The 17,725-nt window shown below is 38.3% G+C and overlaps 1 protein-coding gene across 22 annotated transcripts in view; it reads left to right on the top strand.

Annotated features, from left to right (window-relative positions):
• ROBO2 (roundabout guidance receptor 2) overlaps positions 1–17,725 on the top strand; it is a 1,593,247-nt gene that overhangs the window by 1,034,195 nt on the left and 541,327 nt on the right. The window lies entirely within an intron of this gene.

Genomic DNA, 17,725 nt, shown 5'->3' with positions numbered 1-17,725 from the left:
AGAGAATTTGAAACTACCGAGACCCTCATGCATGAATGCTCTGCTTCCAAGTGAACAAACTGAAACAAGGTCATTTTATTTGCATGTTAAAGAAGCTTGTCTTTCACAAAATGTAAAGTTACTATGTGTTAACTGCCTCTAATTAATTATCTGGGATGAAAAGGAGATGGGAAGGAAGAAAAAATTTCAGCATGCAAATGAAGTCAGCTAATGCTGGCTGTGCATTTTCATATAAATGAACTTTTTAAAAACGGTTAAAAAGCAAAAAACACAATTCTTTTGTTAGACTTAATTTTCACTACAGGGAGGCTGCAAGGCTCTGATTCAGCAGTCTTTCCCTACTCAGCAAAGTAGTTAAACATGTGTTTAACTTAAGCCCCATTGACTTCTGTGGTAAGCACATAACTTAAGCACTTAGGGTGAAGAGGGATGAACTTAAGCATGTACTTAAATGCCTTGCTGACCAGCCACCCAAGTATTTTGCCTACTTTTTTTTTTCTAGGTGGCTAACCTTTTTTAATCTTTCAATTTCCAAATCCCTCCACTGTCATACAGCCACCCTTGTATGAGGATAAGAGGTACCTTCTCCATGGCTGATATCAGTTATAGTCTTTGAAGAATAAGGGAAGGAGTTCATATCTGAAACTACCAGAAGTAATTGAAGAGTACTGGAAGAACTGCTGGTTCAGTTTCCTTAAAAGAATTTCTCCTGCTTCAACTGACTTTTGTGTGTACAATGCTAAACATTAGTTAATTTTGATAGTTTGTCATTATCTTCATACATTACGGAAAGGACATTCCTTTGAACTAATTGTCAGATGATATGGGAGCTAAACAGTAGAGTAGGGTATGCCAATGCATTATCTTTCATTTCACAGAACCTTGTTTCAAAGCTTTTTCAAATCATACCTGAAAGGTAGTTTATAGTTTTCTTTCAAGTCCTCAGTGAAGACTTGTCCCCATCACAAAAGCATCACATAGTTTTGCACAGTTTAGGATTGTAGGCATTTTTGCACTGCAGAGACGGATAGCATGAGAGAGGTTGCAAAGCTATTTGAAGAAACCAACATAGTGTGTGTCTGTCCAGCTAACGCTATTAGATTATTACTCTTCTGAGCACTTTATTCACATGCATGATTGTTAAGATCTCTGAGACAGGTTATGTTGTCTTTATTACAGGTATAAACATGTTTGGCTTCTTTACTTGTAAGTTAGGCTGGTACATGATGTTAAGATTAAAACATCTACTGTCTGGATACAGAGTAGAAAAACTGGTGCAGTTGCACCTTGAGTCATCACATCGAAATGATTGGTTGTTTCAAAATAAAAGTATGCTTTTATTGCATCAAATCTTACTGATCTCTACTACAATGACTGCTGAGAGTCTCTAGTTACGAACTGTTCAGTCTCCTGAGTTACGATTTTAACCACTGCAGCTGGTGGCAGGTCATGCATGAACTAAAAGTCAGATAACAGAGGACTGCAAAAATAATAAGACCAGGTTTCACTGTTTTAGGGAAGGATCACAGAACATGAAATCTGAGAGCTGAAACCATAGCCAAAGATTCGGTAAAGGCATCGTGCACCTGACACCAGATTATCTTACTGTTTTTGTACCTTTGAAGTTTAACTGACTGAATTCTTTAATTAAACTCTTTGGGGATTAAAGGGAACATTCCTGGGCCATTTAAATTAAATGGTGCTTTGTCTTTTCTTGAACTGAAACATGATGGTATGAGGGACTTCATAAAGGATGGTAGAAAAGTTTTTAAACATATTCATTCATGATTTAAGGGCAAGATTCTGCCACACTTACTCACTTTGTGAATAGGATCTATTGATTTCACTGGATTATAGACTCAATAATATACATTCTTATTAACTTTGTGACCTAGACATCTTTTATAGCTTAGGTAGCATTGCTTCTAAAGTTCATCGTTAGGTTGGACACCTGACTGGGATGCACCTGATTGGGATTCAGCTCTTACTGGAGACTGCAAAACAACTCAGCTCTTCCCAGTTTACTGCAAAAGTTCATGTATTTTCTCATTCAAATGTCTATGTATTTTTTTATGGATCTAAAATAAATTGCCAAATGATTTGTAGGCAACAGCCCCTTTAAGGCTTTACATCAAGCTTTGTGCATCGTAACTGTTTATAGGATGTTGGAGACTCTGTAAAGGTCAGTCTCCGTTAGAGAAATGGCCTGTTGCTGATAACTGTTGTCAACAGTGTGTCCCGTGCACCACTCCATTGCTGAATTAAAAACCGTTTATCTGCTAGGTAGTTGGGACACTACAGCATTGTTAAGAGAAAGCGTGATAGGCCACATTCCGCCAGGTCTCACTCATGCTATCTGTAATGGTGTTGAAAACTGTTGTCTCTAACCTTGCAGTTAAACCTTTTTCAGCACTCGATAAAGAGGAGCTACTGGGGTCCTTTTGCTGACAACCATTGCCATGGATCATTTTTCCAGTGTAGGTGGACCCTAATTGTAGCGAAAGGGAAACGGCTGCTTTTCACAGATCTAAAAATACTTGAATCTCTCTTCTATTTTGGTAATTAATCAATAGTGAATTATTTAACTATCTGTATTAAATTATGTCTCTTTAAAAATGTGAAGTTGAACAGTCCCTTTGAGAAGAGGCTCTTTGTAAATAAACATTTGTTTTTATTAGTCTCTCAAATTACTGTTGGGAAACTGCACATGCTTTTGGTCTGGGCAAAGATCCACGTGACTGGTTCATTCTTGTCTCCTTTTACTACTCTTTTGTATGGTTACCTACCACACAAACACCGTGATTCTTGAACTTATTCATATTCCTGTGTTAAGTTGAAATCATTAGAACTGCAAGGGGCCATGATTCAAGGAAGCATATAATATTTAAAGTTAAGCACGTGCTTAATCCATTGCTGGATTGGGGCCTGTGGTTGCTGTCTTAGTTTTCCTAAAGAAAACTGAAAAAAAAAAAAAGTCTTACTCCTAAAGATTTTCAAAAATATTTTGAAATTCATCATAGATGTGATGCATTTCAATCGTTCTTGGATTGATGCTTGGGTTAGTATTTTAGTAAGAATTTCTTGCTAACCAGAAAACTAATTCCAACATCACTGATGGATCTGACATTTGTGTGGGAATTATGTTGCTTTTTTTTTTTAAATAGTTAAATCATGAATAGTAGGCACTGTGCCCTTAAACCAACAGAAAATAGTTGTTTTATTCAAAAGAAAAAATGTGTTTTTCTTGGGTTCATATGTTTTAAATACCACAAATAGAATTTTTATGCAACTTACAGTTGGTATTAGAAGCATCATAAACGTAATGCCCAAAATGTACTTAGGATCATTTTACATAATCTGGTATAAAAGGTAGGTTTTAAGTCATCTGTCTTTTGTGAAATGCCTTCAGTGCTTTTTAAATGTTTTGAAAATAAAAGCACTATTTTTCACAAAGCAAAAAATTGACATACCTGAAACTATGGTGTGGAGTTTTCCAATGGGAATATTGGGAGACACATTTGCAGTAGCTACTGTAGGTAGGATTTCAGTTTCAAGCACTAGGGCGCCACATGTAAGGAACAGAAAGAGCATAAGGGGTCCTCGCACTGACTCAGGCTGTCTCTGATCTAGCCTGAGTCAGTGACAGCCCCCAGAGATAACAGCTGTAGCCCCAGGTGTTAAATATGTGACAGCAGCTTGATCTATCGACCAGTGTAAGAGGGAGCTCTGGCCTAAATGAAAATTCATGAAAAATTGATGAAGTCCCCAGATTATTTTTTTTCCTTTTTCAGTGCTGTGCCAATGCAGTGAGGAGAGATTAAATGAGGTGTTGAATGCTTTAGTGGCAAAGAGGTTGTGGTTCAAAGGTTAGGGGTCATGAATAAAAAGATCATCTCCCTCCCCTACCCTTTGCTTTCTTCTAAAACAAAACACAAAGGCTTCTCAGATTAGCCAGGCTTTATTTTGCCTTTGATATCAAAATGCAAAAAGGGTAATTGTTCAAAAGCAGAGGTATTTTTCACTAAAAGGGAAGGAATGTGGAGGTTGGGGCTGATACAAAGGAGTGAACAAACTCTGATTCGTAATTCAATTGGAGAACCAGAAATAGATTAAATTCCACGATTGCAATATAAATTTTGGCCTCCATCTTTCAGGGTTTGTGCTTGAACTGAAGTCATTAGGAGAAAGAAAAGGTCTTGCATTATTTATAGGTCACAGATTGCTGGAATAGCAAGCTTTGGAACACTCTCAAAACATAATGGTCCTGTTTGCATTAAATCCAAAACTAAATTGATGCTTTATCTGTATGAGTAAGAGAGGTTACAGCAGTAGACTGAGATTAGCAAAAGGAGTCGCAGGTGTTCTCCAAAGTGAGCCAAATCTTTTACACAAGAAATCTGATATTACAACATGTCCATTTTATTTGTAAAATGTGAAGATTAAATGATGAGAGGCATAAAATATTGACTAAACAATCATCCATATATCATAAAAATAATCGCTTCAGATATTCTATGAAGCTCTTGTAGGGGGCAACTGTGTGTTGATGACAATGAAATTAATTACATTTATCAAAGATACTTGAAATCCAAAGCACCTGCAAAATAACATAACATAGTAACCTGTGCCACATTGGCACAGTAAAGTGCATTGATGACCTTGGTCTAGTCTTTACTGCACAGATATTCCCATTTAAAAAAAAATAATTTCACAATTGGCACTAAGTGTCAGTGTCAGCAGCGAAATCAAGGGCTCAGTGGTCAAAGAGCTGATTTGCTCTCTGATGTTTGGAGGATGAATACTCCACGGCCGTGCACCCTTTTTAGTCATTCACACCTTTGCCAAGGGACTGGGCAACACTACCTGTCTGAACTGGTAGTCATCTATGTTCTCTTAGCAGGGGTATAAATGACTGTAAAAAGTGGAATACTGTGGCCAGTGGTCCTTAAAGAAGCTGGCTGATGCAGAAGAGCAGGGCATTAGAGTGAAGCCGGTACTGTCCTTCCCACACTTCAGTTTTTCTGGGGATAAATATGGTTCTCCTGGGCTGTCAACAGAACACATTTCATGAGTGCAATGTTCCTTTTAAAGGGGAATATTGTGACAGATGTGATAAATAAGGACGATATATTAAAAGAAAGGATAGTTGAAATGCTTTAAGGGAAAATATACCAGAATTTCATACTTGAAGTGGGGTAAAAAAATAGACAGATGTAGTATCATCTTGTCTGGCTTCCCATCAGCATTGTTCACTGTCAAAAATGTAGCTTATGATGAGATGTAATTGTACTCCTTCTTTGCCCTCAAAGTCTCTCCAGGGTGGAATTCCTAATCAAAAAGTCTGCTAGTCTTTAACACACCTGCACAACTTCCATCAATGGTGATGAGTGGTGTATATTAGTGGGTGCATGAACTCAGCGAACCCGTATAGTAGTATCAATGCGAAAAAGGCCAATGGCTTAAGAATTTTTTTTAAAATCTCTCTACAGGATACTTCTGTAGCAGGAAACTGGTTATCTGGTATAATCCACTGGTGGTTACCACTGTAGGAAGTTACAATATGATAAAATATGTCAGTAGATGATACACACACATTTATTTCAACAGTGAAAATATGAAACTAGAGAACCATACAACCAACAGTGAGTGAAACCACTTCAGATAAACCACGATCTGAAGGAAACATCAGCTCAAATTCTTATTTGAGGGTCAAATAAGTTTTCTAATTATTTCATTTATAGTTTAGTTTGTATTTATAGGTCACAATCTAGTCCTCTGGGAGTAGTAGGAGCAGAACTATCATGAGAGAGGCTTTTTTTGTGTGTGTTATTTCCTACTTGGCTGCAGCCAGAGTAGAGCGGAAATATGATGGAAATCCTGTTCTCACTAGATATTCAACCTATGAGATCAGGGTGAGTTCCGACACATCTGGACTTTTTCAGTACTTCTCCAAACTTCACCTTCTGTGGTTAGTATATTTCTCGCTATCTGATTCAGATAGTGCTCTAGCTCCCCAAATAACTATATGGAGCAAAGAAAGGTAATCTATTTCAGTGTTCCTTTTAATGATTAAGGTCCTGTTTCTCCAATAGGGTATCCCAGCCCCAGTCCTCCACCAGTTTGTCTTCACATGGGCACCAAGGTTCAGTTGTAGATTCAGGATCTAAAATGTTAGCGACTATTCCATCATTCCAGGGTGGACTAAATGGGACCTGGATCTACAAAAGTTTCAAGAATGCATAAACAACAGCAGCAACAAAAAGGCAGTCATTTTTGGTCTCCTTGATCTTTTCCCCTGTTTTCTCTCCAATCATCCATTCCCAGGGACCTGTCATACTGGGCTGATCTTCTCTGCAGCTCTCTGCACCTTGGATAGACTATTGATTTCTCACCCCCCCAAAAATGTTAAGGGCAAAGCAAATTTCTTTAAGATATCCAGTTTCTCCTCTGAAATTATCTGCTCAGTGCTCACTACTTTCTCTTGCACAAAGAAAAAGCTGACATTTCATTTTGGAAGCTATTTAGCAAAGCTGTTGATCTGATTCTGCTTTTTAATAATCTCCTGCACATCATTTCATTTGATTTTGAGGCTTCCTTCTTTCTCTCGCCTTTGATTTTTATCAAGTCTGCCATTTATATAATTTCTGAACAGTCTACTTGATAAAAGGTTGAAAGCTAAGCAACTGCCAATGAGTCATGTATTATTATCTTTAAAATACCTCCCGGTGTGTGTGGGTTGATCTTCTGTTAGTCTGTATTTCATGTACTCATTCTGTGCTCGACATTTTTCTAATTTTAGTCAGTCCAGGAAATAACACAGCAGATCTCAATAATGCTGTAACATCAAATTATTTAACACATTTGCATTTCCACACCTCTGCTCCCTTTGCTGAGAAAACTATGAGTGCTATTTGAATATTAATTGAAATACTGGCTATTGTTGGCATATGCCTCAGACATGTTGTACTACTTTGTGATGTCAAATCAGATAAAAAAAAATTCATTTGAAGCAACACTCCAGACCTTTCATTTGCAAACATTACATGATCTAAATACTAACAAAGTGCCTTACACTGCTAATTAACAGAAATCATTAGGGCAAAGTTGGTGGATGTTATACATTAATGGGCTGGCATTCAGATAATCACTTTATTTGTTCATGGAAACTAGACTCTTATGATTCCTCCTTTTCATTTTTAACACTCATCCTTTCTATCTTCATTTACAAAGTTCTGTGTTTCATTTTTCTAGTCTCCAGGTATTAAAACTTCACCATGACTTTTGATGATGATGAACCATTTCAAGATGTTTACATTGGTGTTTTTGATTGGCAATTTGATAATATCTGATGGCTCTACAGTGGGAGGAGGGAGAGGAACCAGTTCCCAGTAGATAGGTTTTTGTTTCACATCTTTCAGTGAGCACACATGTGGACTTCTGTGGATGCTTCTGGTGTTACTCTTTCCTGTGTGGGGAGAGTAATCTTCACTTAAGCATGTGGCATCAACTCACTCCCCAGCAAAATTCTAACATACTTTTCTTTTCAGCCCTATATGCAAGTTGGACTATCATTTTCTTCCATCACAGATACATGCATTGTTGTACAAAAGGGTGTGAATTCTTGTGGTCCTGCTGGACTCTTCCCTGATCCTGCATGCCTAGATAGAGATAGTGGCCATGTCATTCAGGATTGGCAATGACTTCTTCCACCTTCAGCTTTCTTGGAAACTTGTCCTATTCTATTTGTAATAGGATTTGTTATTGTTGTTTTTTGTTGTTTTGTTTTGTTTTTAAATTCACTTGGTGAAGTGGTAAATGCTGAAGAAATACAGATGTTTCAGCTTGTAGAGAATATGATGGCTTGTCCTCTCAATGGGCTGAGCCATCACTAGACCATTACTCCTGTGACTCTCATTCTGCCTCCATTACCAATTCAAAGCCATGATCCTGCTTTTCAAAGACTTTGACAGCACAGGGTAAAACGGTATTAGTAACCACACCTCCAACTATGATCCACAAAGAAAGTTGCACTTTCTGGAGCAGTGCAGCTCGTAAGACCCAGGATGAAAGGTGTGAGAACCAGAGACAAAGTGTTTTGGAGTGAGGAGTGCTAGATGTTGAATGTTCTTCCAGAGGAGTTTAGAATAATCCTAAATCTGACTACTTTTTTGATCACATTACAAGACCAACTTTTTTTATAAACCTTACTTCCCATAATCAGAAATGTATGCATAGCACACCCCTATTTTATAACTTGGCAGGAAGTGACAGATAAATTAATTTCATTTCTTAAGGCTGTAGAAGAAGAAGTCATAATGAGACGAGATTAAAATGTAGGAGTTCCTGTGTTTTGTCCACTAAAACCACACCTTCCACCTGGTGTGAATGTGTAAATTCTTCCAGCCTTTCACTTTATATCAGAGAAATACAATAGTGGCATCCTTGAGGCAGCCTTCAGATTTCTTCTGACAAGAAATATAAATTCCTGGCAGATTTAAAGTGCATACTTGTATTTTCTTGAATAGATAGAGGTTTTTTTTATGTTGATGAATGAAACTGCAAAGCTTTGGTGTGCATGAGTGCCCAAAGGTTTTGAACCATGTGTAAATGTGTTAATTTTGAAAAAGAAATGGGCTGGAGTCCATACTAGAAAAGACTTTGGGATCTTTGAGCTTGCCCCAATGGTAGCAGAAACCAGGGTGTACAGACACATCAAAATGGAGATGGAGACAAAAGAAGTGAATGACTTTTTTTCAAATTTTCAAAAAGATTTGGTTTGCAATTTAAATGAAAATTCAGAATGTGTTTTACTTCAGAATAGGTAGTTTCCTGATGCTACTTATTTTTAATGTGGTAGTTGGTTAACCTTAAACAAGATTTACTCCTGGTTAGATAAGCATTCAGCTGATTGGCTATCAGTTTAGACCTTATTCAAACTATTCTAACTCATCCGACCTCTAACACTGGAAATCTTGCAAATAAAAGCTTTCTGGTGAGATTTCCACTACTGCTTTTATGTAGTCCATTGAAGAGGATGGAAATACACAAGAAAAAGCTATTAGGGTATTTTAGCACTTACATGTCTCCTCCTGACTGGAATCAGAAAAGTACAGAGATTGTGAAAAATAATGGTTAAAAGCACTGGGTTCGGGTGAAAGATTAGGTCACTTTTAATTATCCCTGAAACGCTTTCCCCATCTTTACCAGAGAAACCATCTTCAGGGGTGTGTGTAGGGGGGAGGAATTCTCTGTATCATGCAGAGTTCAGAAACTGAATATTTTATTCTTTTGTCTTCTGTAGAGAACATGTTGAATCTTTGTTTTCTCAGGTTAAAAATATGAAGAAATTGGTAATATAAAAAAAATCTGTGCAGCACAAATCAGTATACAAATTATAAGTTGATGAATTAAATCAGAAATGGAAGGGCCTCCTGGGGAAGAAGTTCCTTCTGCCCGTTTCAATGGGTGGAGCTGAGAGACATGAGTAGAAATTAGGGATGGGGGAACCCTTTTCGCATTACACTCTTCTTAATTGCCATCAATAGGTTACCTGTCCCGAATTGAAGTGACTCTTCTTTCTTTCTGGTTACTTATGTGGATCCAATCGTTGTATTTTAGCATCTCATAAATGTTTAGTGAGATTAACTCAAAGGGCGTTGTAAGGATAGAAAAATATTATTATCCCCATTTTACAGATGAGACTCAGAGAGACCCTGACTTGCCCAAATTCACACAGGAAGTTGTTGCAGAGCCAGGAAATGAAGACAGGTTTCAACCACAGGACCATCTATCTTTTTGTTCTTCCCACTCTCTACCTGTCACTGAAAACATAACAAAAAACCAAAATCTGTTTTCACTTCTTCTTTCACTCTGACCACACACATTTTGTGGCAACATATAAATGTCAAGACAATGGGTAAAATAGAGGCCTCCCTTAAGTTCTATGTCTTTTACAAGGAATTAACTAATTGTGTAAATTCTGTTCACAATCACCTTGTGGCAAGGTTATGAGATTTTTTTTTCTTTTTCAGTGGGATATTCAATATAAACCATAGCTTATAGATAAGTTGTCTCAGGGGAAAGAAATCATAAAAATCATGGACAAATGGTTTCCCTTATGAATGCAGTCTAAGTGCCCATATGCACTTTGAGGAATTAATAGTGTGGAGTCCCAGAGTGTGCACTCTCATGAGTAGAAGCTATTGATTATGGACCTGACTCTGATCTCTCTCTCTCACTTTGTAAATTGGGAGTATCTCTGCTGGTGTAAAACTGGGGAAAATGAGATCAGAATCAGTTCTAACTTTTTCAGGATGGATTTGCATCATATTTCCTTATTATATACCTGTATAGTGAACCAGTGAATATAAGATAGGATCAGAATGCCCATGTTATCAAGCCCATGTACTGTTGTTTTTCATTCCAGCACTGCAGTGGTGTTTAAATGTAGCCTTTTCACCCATCTCTTGCAACTGATTTGGCCTTTACAGAATGACTGATCACAGGGCATAGATCTAAACAGGGTCACAGCAAACAGGTAGATGAAGGAGACAGTTTTATTTGAAGTGAAGTTTAAACTGTGAAACAGAATTGCTGCACAAATAATGTACACAATATATCTGAAAATATCATTTATAATTCTAATATCCTTATTGCCAATGTTATGAAAAAAAATATCCTCAAGTTATAATGAAACATGAAAAGTATTATTTTACAGCACACTTTACAATATATAAATTCTGCATAAATTGCGAGTAATACCCTTAAAAGTTCTCATGCTCTGGACCCTGCAAGGAATGCTCATATTATCTTCAAGCTTCTAAATTATGACAAAGCTCCTCTGTTAAGAACACAGTGAGCTCAATTTAATTTCAATATAAGATGGGTAGATTTCCAGCCTATTTTATTTGATTTGGTAAAATCCACTATATAATATTATCTCTAGTATATTTGCTTTATTTTCCTCTTTCCAATTAGTCTCATAAATATGCAAAAGCTAATAAAAGAAACATAGCATAGTTTTCCCCCACAAATTCAGACTTACAAAATTAATTGTACATCCTGATCATGATTTTTCTGATTTAGTGGCCTTTCTGGCTTTTGCTATAGTATCTGTGAGAAAATGTTTATGTAAATATTTCTGTCACCCAATAGCCCAGCATCTTTTGGAGCTTAAGGCCAGTATCAGTGTCTATACTTATTTCCATATGTTGCATCAGCTGCAGGAAAAAATGTATGCATTTCTGCCAGCCATTTTTCCATCACCTATCCCAGAGTCCTCAGTTGAGATGACCTCTGGAGTGACTGGTGTGGTGAGTGATGTAGTTAATGAGATCCAGCGACATCATGACCCCAACCCCTCATGACCCTGGCTCTCCTCATCCATCTTCTTAGCCTCACAGGCTGTAAGACAGTGTGTGGAAACAGGATTAAACAAGTGTGAATAAACAAGTTCAAGAGCTTTCTGTCATGACTGCCAAGACTGGACAGTAGCAAAGTGAGAGACTAATAACCCGATGTGGGGGAGCTAGGTCACTTTACCACAGATGCACCTAGAGAAAGTACCACTTTCTACGTGGTGATTGTTTTTCAGACTTCAGGAAGAGTTTATATAAGACTCATGTGATATCTGTGAGGCTTTGCCTGCCATTCCTTTTTAGTCACACAGCTGGTGGCACATGTAGTCCAGGGATGGGTAATACATCATTTAAGGCTCCATCCAGAAAGGTGCAGAGGCCAACAGCACCACTAAGCAATCAAGCCTTCGGCTTGTACTGTGAGCTACTTAAACTTTGATCTCTTCAGAAAATAATTGGACTTTCTAATTTAAAAAAAGATAATTTCATTTGCTTATATGAAAAACAATCCAGAATGTAAAACATACCATAGAAAAGAATCATGGCATTTCAGATAGGAGCTCTAGCCTACTGGCTTATTTTCTAATATGAATTTTTTTCCCCCTTAATATGATTTCACCCTGAGTCTGTTTCTAAACATAAGATGCTGAGATAAGGCACACTTCTACTTTCCTGCTTGTGGCAATGGTTCAGGCAATGTCTGTCCTCTGTTTGTCAAGACCTACTGTTACCCTGTGGCACTTTTTGATAAGTTGACCAGTTGGTGATTAAACATATTTTTTTAGTTCAATGAGTCAGAGCTATTGCGGCAGATAGAAAATTACTGATGGATTATCAGTTTCAGCACCTCTGACATCTGGCCTTAATGTAGTTCATCATCTGAGAATTCATAACACATTTGCCTGGACAATAACATGCTCAGCTACCTGTGTGATCATGGATCTGGATATTGGAAACATTTTGTTCAGAATTAATAGAACATATGTCACAGAAACTAGAAGGCTATCATTTTTTTCCATGGTTGCAAAAGCATCCATTAGAGTTGACTAGTAAATCTGTGCACTAGAGTCTGTACAGAGATTCAGTTGCAGTTCACCAATATTTTAAATATTTCTCTAGAATGTCAAAAGAAACTAAATGGTAATTTTAGAATTAAAGCTGGTTTGTCTTCCACACTAACACAAACATTGATTAACGGGACATTTAAGTAAGAGGAAGTATATAATTGGTATTTTTCCGTGTTGTCTTTTCTATTACACTGTCAGATTGGTAAACTAATATATTTGAATTAAGATATTTTGTATCTTATTATTTGTATAAACATTAAGTCATCTGTTTCTCTATAATCCCTGATTTCACCGTTGACTGACACCAGAACCCAGTCTATTTATGTTCCGCCCAGTGTCCTGGCAATTGCCTGAGCTAAGGTACCAGAGCCTGATCCTGAAAGGTGATTAGTGCCTTTTGCTAAGGTCTGAGTGCCTTGATATGGGACAGCACTTGAGCATGTTCTTAAGTACTGTTCCGCAAAGGCGTGGTCTCCTGAACTGAGGTTTGTGACAAGGTAGAACAGTGCTGCTATACAAGCTCCCATGTGGGAGGAGCTAACCTGGACTCCTGTCCATCACATGGATGATAGGAGGTGGAAGTATAAAGGAAAAGGGGAAGTGGTGTAGTCATGGCTATGTAGGAAAAAGACTGTGTTCTTTTCCCTCTCATCTGGCAAAAAAAGCTGCCAAAGTCCCTGGCAGTTGGGACCACTTTTCTGAGTGGTTTGTTTTTGTTTGGACTCAATAAAAGAGAGCCCCCAGGAAAGAGATTAAAACTCTGCCACTTGTAGTTCTGCTTGCCAGTTTAACGGCTTAAGTTCCCTCAATTCCCACTGACATCAGAGAGAGTCAAGGGCACTCACACACTTTTGTGAGGTGATCAACACTTTATAGTATCTGGTCTCCAGTGTGTGGACTATATGTTCCCAGCTATTAGCCCCTCTTCCCTTTCCTCCCAACATCTACTCCACCAACAGCACCCTCCCACAATACTTCTGCAAATCATTCTCAGGACTGGGGCCTGCAGTGCTGAACTATAATTCACTAAGAACTTTATTCATGTCCCTATTTATCCAATTATACAGCAGTTCCTATATCAGTTAAAATTACGAGAGTTTGGGATGCCAAAAATGAGTTATGTTGCATTAAGGGGAGATTTTCTAAAGCACTGAAAGTATTTAGGATTACAAATATCATTTACTTTCACCTTAAATTCTTACACAGTATGGCTGAATTATGTATGTTAAGACCTTATACTACATTGCAGAAGGATTTCACTGCATAGCCATTATTTATTCTTTTTGGGTTTGGTTTCTGGCAGCACAGGTATGGAGTGTATCATTCTGTCATGGAGGTAATCTGGGCAAAGAAGATTTTGGCACAGTTTTTCATCCTCCTGGGTCTGCTTCCAAGTTGTTTCCTCCCTCCCAACCTAAGAGCAGCAGGAGCCTCCCTGTGCAGGTTTCTTTACTTGCTTCACCTTACTCTATCTAGCCTCTAGGCCATTGTAGAGGAGAAGCACTGAAAGCCAAGCATCTGCCTCTCCTGTTCCACTCTACTGCACCCATGTATAGTGAGTCTAGTTTGCACTGTGTGACCAACTCTACTGTGTGGTGCAAATGGCCAGCTGTGGGAATATATCATGCTTCCTTTCTCAGCAGCTTAAAAGGGGCTCCTGTGCATCCCTCCACTACCACATCAGCACTTCCTTCCTCAGTCTCCTCCAGTTTAGATTCTGAGTGAGCAAGAAGACATTTCTCCTGGTAGGTGAGGATCTCTGAGGAAGAGGCAGTGGACTGAGAAATAATAAGTTTTATTGCTCCTTTAAAGAAACAAAGGAGCAATAAATGAGAGCTTTATAAATTGGGGGTAAATGATCCTTCCTTTCAAAGATGCACAGAATTGATTTATAGTGAAAATAAAACAAAATTATTAACAATAGGACATAGGTTAGGTGATACCAAGTAAAAGGAAAATAGAAAGTGTTACAAGCAAATAAAAGTGAAAACCCTCATCCAAAATTAATCTAGCAAGGTACAGGCTTTGTTCAAGATGGTTTATCTCACCAATATTCCATCTTTGGGAATGGGTGACAGGCAATGGATCACTTGATGATTACCTGTTCTGTTCATACCCTCAGGGGCACCTGGCATTGGCCACTGTTGGAAGACAGGATACTGGGCTAGATCAGGGATGCGGCCCACCAGGGTAAGCAGGAACTGGCAGCCAGCACATGCCTTGGCCTGCACTGCTTCCCGCAGCCCCCATTGGCCTGGGACGGAGAACTGTGACCAGTGGGAGCTGCAATCGGCTAAACCTGCGGACGAGGCTGATAAATAAACCCGCCCGGCCTGCCAGGGTCCTTACCCTGGCGGGCCATGTGCCAAAGGTTGCTGATCCTTGAGCTAGATGGACCTTTGGTCTGACCCAGTATGGCCGTTCTTATGTTCCCAGCCCTGTCTGACTTTCTCTCAGTCAGGACCTTCTATAGAAGTACAAGATGCTGGCTCCCCTTGTCTTTCTAGATGAAAGATCTTTGCCTATGTAGGTTTCTCACCTATAGTCAGTTCCCAGAGACCTCAACTCATCTTTCTCAGCTTGCAAGAGCTCTGTTCCCTCGTATCTAGATACTGATGGATGCCAAAGATGGCTTCTATCTTTGCTTCTATCTTCCAAAGTTCAATTACCTTGTTTCAAGAGGCACAGTGACCTCATGCTGATTTTCCCTGCCTTTGGGCTTCCCATTCCCCTATATGTAAATGGAGCTTCCATTGTTTTGATTCTTCCACGCTTAATTGACATAGGAGACAGGTAAATAGTTGTCCTGTCTGGGAGAGGCCTGTTTCTTCCTTTGTTTGGACACACACTGTGAGGCCTAATATCAGTGAGTATCCATAATTTCTTATATTGTCTTAATACATATATTTTACAATGATATTAATCACCATTGTGTCATTAGCTTTCATAAAACACTTCACTGGGTAAACTGCTATAGTACAGTACCATCAGTTGATTCAATTGCTTTACACCTCCTGTCTTTATAACCCAGAAACTTTATTCTCCTCCCCTGCTTATTAGCTTTGTTTACCTAATATGTAAATTGACCTTTATTATCTCTTCCTGATGACTGAGCTGGTCAAAGAAGCAAATAAGCATTCCTTTTTCTAGGGCAGACCTGTTTACCAACTCCCCTGATGTGCCCGATATACACACAATTTAGGCATAATTGCAGCATAAGTCCATAACTCTTAATACACTCCTTATATGTACATCACTCAAGAGTATTAATGATCAGTCAGTTATTAGTTTTCCAATGACATATTGTATGACACTTTTAAGATACAGGTTATAATCATAGTGAAATGGGTGTAGTGAGGCCTGACAGGAGTTACTGACACAGAATAGTGAATCACCAATGAGCCTCTGTGCCATGATATCCGAACTACCTGAGCTTTCTCTCTTTGATATTTTCTAACTTGTCTTGCTCTGTCAGATCCCTTACTCTTGCATTTGTTGTTTTGTCTTTCCATGGAACATGTAGTGTCTTCCTCAGCCATCTGTGATGGGTAGCCTCCAAATTCTTGTTAGTCAGTGTCTTCAGCCAAATCTCTGCTTCGTACAGTAGCATGTTCAGTTCAGTTGCATGATATAGTATGACTTTTGGAAGGTGAAACTAATAGTGCTTTTTCTAATCTCATATGAATGTTTTTGTCCCATCTACCTTCCAGTGTCATCACATTCCCCAGATAGCAAAATTCTGCTACCTGTTCAATTTCCTTTCCACCCACGTACACCTTTGCATCTGCTGTCCAGTTTCCTGCTTTCATCATCTTGATTTTCTCTGCATTTATTTTCAGTTCATTCTCTTTTACCTCTGGTGCAAGGGCAATCATTCTGTTCCACATAATATTAGTAAATTAGTGTCATTGGTAAAGTCATCCATGATGCCTTTTGTTGCCTGCTTCCTCACCCAGACTGTTGCTAAGGCAGAGAGGATTGGTGACAACACACATCCTTGTCTAACTCCAATCACAGTATCGAACCTCTCACCCGGGCCTGCATCAAACCAGATCAGGTTCCATTGTACTAGGCATGGGACAAACAAGCAGTAAATTGCAATCCCTGCCCCATTTATCTTTATAAATTAAGATGATAGAGATTTTAAAGGAAAGTGTTACTTTAGCATCAAAGAGGTAGATTGGAGTCTGTGTCTTGGTAACATGCCAGTAGTGTTCTGACCATTCCTTAGTAGATGGGGAAATGGCAACTTTCTAGCCTCTGTTGGTGCTAATGTAGTTGTATTTGAGTGAAGTGGTGAACATTTTTTTTGAAAGTATCTTTTTATATGTAGCTGTGTCTGTCAAACCTAAATTCAGTTCTCTCATAGACAAGCTTAACACACATTTCCATTGTCCAAGAAATACAGGTTTTTTTAAATAGCCATCATCAGCATTGGAGACACATTTACTGTAGCACTTCCATACAAGATATCATTTAATTCTGAGCCATCAACTAATATGGCATTTGAAACCTTTAATGTCACCTACAGCCAAAGGGGAATGAGGCTTTTGGAGGAGGTGAAATGACTGATTTTTCCAGAGGACTTAACTAAAATTTAATTGCTAGCATTAACATAAAAGTTAGCACCCACATGTGCTTTGGTTCAACTATCTGCCGCAAATGGATATTTTGCAGGATTTTAAGTTTTTAAAGGAATTGCCATCAACTTAAAAATCACACTTTGTTTTAATTTGTATTTAACTGACAGTTCATATATATATTTGCTATTTATAACCAGGCCTATTCCATCACAAGGAAGACTGATCCAGTGATTAGGGCACTAGCTAGAGATTTTGGTTCAATTTCTTGCTCTTTTACAGCTTTCCTGTGCAACCATGGGCTCTCTATGCTTTAGTTCCTAATCTGTGAAATGGAGAAGAGAACACCTTACTTCAGAAGGGTACTGTAAGGATACATACACTGGAGTTAATAAGGTGCTCTGATACTATGGTAATAGGTGTCATATAAATAACTTAGATAAAATTAATCCTGTTCCCATTGGTAGAAATGTGGGTGGAATCAAGCCATTAATTATGATCTGACCGACATTTGGGCACATCCGTTTAACTCAGAAGGAATACATAAAGTTACTTACATCCTTAAGTGTTTTCAGGAGCAGATTCTTAGTTTCCTCTGTTTTTATATTGGTTTTATTTTATTTTATTTTATTTTATTGTTGTAGGGGTTGTCTTTAATATATTAAGTGGCAAAAAAACTGGGAAAAAATATTCTAAAACGACAAAAATAATCTCGAGGAAT

The sequence above is a fragment of the Gopherus flavomarginatus genome, chromosome 1, assembly GCF_025201925.1.
Source record: "Gopherus flavomarginatus isolate rGopFla2 chromosome 1, rGopFla2.mat.asm, whole genome shotgun sequence".
Classification (NCBI taxonomy): domain Eukaryota; kingdom Metazoa; phylum Chordata; order Testudines; family Testudinidae; genus Gopherus; species Gopherus flavomarginatus.
The sequence above is the reverse complement of the archived record's forward strand: the minus strand, read 5'-3'. Positions and strand labels throughout refer to the sequence as shown.